Source organism: Marmota marmota, unplaced genomic scaffold (genome assembly GCF_001458135.2).
Source record: "Marmota marmota marmota unplaced genomic scaffold, marMar, whole genome shotgun sequence".
In the NCBI taxonomy this organism is placed as follows: Eukaryota; Metazoa; Chordata; class Mammalia; order Rodentia; family Sciuridae; genus Marmota; species Marmota marmota.
The window spans coordinates 8643455-8646779 of NW_026000142.1; the positions used below are offsets into that span (position 1 = coordinate 8643455).

At 38.3% G+C, this 3325-nt stretch overlaps 1 pseudogene; it reads right to left on the reverse strand.

The window, feature by feature from the left end:
• Window positions 1–1366: 1366 nt before the first annotated feature.
• LOC107144399 lies at window positions 1367–1995 on the reverse strand (annotated as a pseudogene).
• Window positions 1996–3325: the final 1330 nt, after the last annotated feature.

A 3325-nucleotide genomic window follows, 5' to 3' on the forward strand; every position in this document is an offset into this window, starting at 1 on the left:
TCACAGGTCATGAGTCCACAAGTCACGTAACATCCTCACAGAACATACAAAAAATGAGTAATAAGTATATACAAAGTATCATATACATGTTCCTTTATATTTAAGTGGAGTAATGCCTAATTCCCATGGGTATACAATGCAGCAAGGAGCACAGAAACAGATACCATTACTAACCTGCAAGGACAGTGGAAGGAATAAAAAGTCCTGTGCCCTGGAATGGAGCAGAGGCTTTGTGGACCAGGTGGCATCCAGGACAGATCAGTAACACGAGTGATATCAAGGCAAGTGGGGAGGGACCTCAAGGATGGGAGAGGACAGAATAAACCAAGACATAACCACAGACCTACTGACTATTTAGAAAACAGTGGAATGTTTGTACTGATTGAAGGGATGTAATCTAAGAGATGTATAAAACAGAGAAACTAAAACCTCCTCTGACAAGAGGGCAAAATACCTCCGCCATAAAGGATCCACATGCTCTCTGTGGAGTTAAAATAGCTGAGGATCACTCAGCAGTTCACTGTTTACCCCAAGGTCCTAGTCCCTTGAAATCAAAATCCATGCATAAGAATTTTCCTTCATGTAAACTACCTTTTCTCCAAAAAGTAAAACAGAAATACAAGCAAACAAAACAAAATTCAAAAGATAAGGAATCAGACCAAGTTTTGACCCCTTATACTTTATTTGTATCCCAGCTTTTACAATAGAGAGACAGGTTCTGCTTTGTGATTTATACTGGTTCATTACTGCAAGGCTTCTAGCACATCATGCTCCTAATACAGCTCCTCTCAAAACAGTAGCACCACACAAAACATAAATTTACCCAAATAAAAGGCAGCAGCAACTTGAGGATCTACTGTACTATTACTACACTAACCTATTATATTTTAACCCTTTTTCCAATCCATTTACAAAATATCTGCACTCTGTACTGCTCTGGAAGCATTACAAATATTTCATAGATTCCTCTTCTTGAAGTAGTTTAGAGTTGAGACGGCAAATTTACATATTTTTCTCCACTACTATGGATGGGTAGCTATCATAATAAGCCTAAAACCAAACTCCTTCTCCCTTTATTCTGAATATTGTAATTTTCCCCCTCAGATCATAACAAACTAACAACTGGAAAAAAATATACAAAGTCATACAAAAATTTCAAAATTTTAAATACAAGCCAAAACACAAGAAAGAATCTGTGTCATCAAACTAACAGTCTAAACTTTGCTACCAAGAAAAAAACAAACAAAAACAAAACAAAACCTCACTTCATTTACCAAGCTATAGGCATTTTATAAAATACTCAAGTAATTAACACCTCATTAAAAACTGGGGGAAATTTTTAGGTGGAAGCGAAATTAATACCAACTCATTCTTCAGCAAAGAGCTCTACTAAAATGCCATGTCCACACAGACAGGTTTGGCAAAACTGTCTGCTGGGGGCTCCTTGTATGCCAGACCCCTCCTGGATCTCCTTCAGAGGCATAGAGATATTGGTAGAGGCCTGCTCCTGGTAGGCCAATGAACCCTGAGGGACTCTGGCCAGCTTTTGGGGCCATTGATGTCCTCCAGCACCTGCTGCCTATACTCAGCTTTGTCAAGTACTTCTGCACCAGCACGTCTTTCCACTGCAATTCATTACTTAGTTCTGAGATGTCCTCTTCGATAACTTGCTCTGGTTTCTGGACAGACAACTGCAATCTTTTTTGTAGAATAAAACATTCTGTCTGTCTTGCTATATCCAGAAACTTCTGGAAACAATGATCAACACTAGTTCAAATTTCTTCCTGATCTGTTTCATTGACATAATCCTGACTCATGAGAGAAGCAAAGCAAGCCTCAAATGATAACTCCAACTCGTCTACCAGGGTGCTGCTAGAAGTTCTTGGTGCAGAAGGTGATGCTTGAAGAAGCGAGGCCTGGCCTGGAAGTCCTGGAGCAGGTGGCAGGGGCCCACAGCAGCTGCTTGGAGAACATACAGCCCAGTGGAGCCTCCATGTCTGGAGTCCCACTGATGGTTTTCAATCCAGTATCCAGCCAAGCAGATAATTGTAGAGCTCAAGTCTTATATTTTACTTCTCTATTCAACCCTGCACTTTAGAAGACCTCATGTGAGCTGTCCTTCCTTATCTCTCGCTACTCCTTCTCCCTCTCTCCACTCTTGCCACACTAGCCTTTTCCCACTATCACATTTAACTTGACCACTATATTTAAACTTTGTTCAATTTTTGCATGTTTAAGCCTCTTGTCCTGCTTTTATATTTCCCCATAGTAATTACTACCACCTCATGTATTATATAGCTTACATAATTATTTTCCATCCTCTCCTACCAGAAGGTAAAGTCCATAGTGGCAGGAATTTGGGTCTATTTTTGCTTCCCCACTCTATACTTAACAACCAAAAGAATGCTTGGCTTATAGTAGATTTTCTGTAAATATTTTTGATTAAATGAGTAAGAAGTTAACATTAGTAACTATGAAATAAAGGAAGAGCAGGATACACAAATAGCATAACTGGTGGGCAACACCAGTCTAACTTAAAAATGAATGCAGAACAGGGCCAACAGAGTAAACAGGGTTTCAGAGCTCTCATGGTGTTGTGGTAATGAGCAAAAATGTCATTGAAAGAAATAACCAATATTCCTCGAAATTCTGTGAAAAATTTATCCAGAGAAATTTTATGTGAGGGTCATGGAATCAATTTAATTATTTCCTTTTGTGATTATTTTTATTTAAAAATCAGCCTATTAAGAACATTTACTTCAAGAGAGCAGAGTATGATAGCTACTGTAATTTATGGAGAATGGCTGGAGAATATTGAAGAATAAATATTTGTCTATCCTTCAGAATGTCTTGGTCAAATATTAGCTATCTCAGAAAAGTTTTGGGAGATAGTATATTAGCTATGGCAGAGGTATCCAGTGAGAACAAAATGCAGACAATTCCTGTTGTAGTTAACAGGAGATCTGTACCCTCTGAATATGAGTGTGTAAGTAGACAAGATATTTTTTGGAGGAAAAGCCATCATAAAACTGTGTAGGAATGATTTTTTAGAAGGAGGGGCTATGGATTTTTGATAGAAGCAATATTTTATCTGAAAATGAACCTACTTTGAGACTTGTTTGAACACCCAATGTTCTACCCCATGAGGGCCAAACCAGAGGCACGAATTTGAGAGGCATTCATTTAGAGGAAGTAAGTGTTGATTCATAAAGGCACGTGAGATTATGAAAGAGGACATTTTTGAGATTTAAAAGATGGCCAAAATTAGCTGTCAAATACATATATTTAAGATGTAATAAGAGAAATGTGAAGCACTTGGTCACTT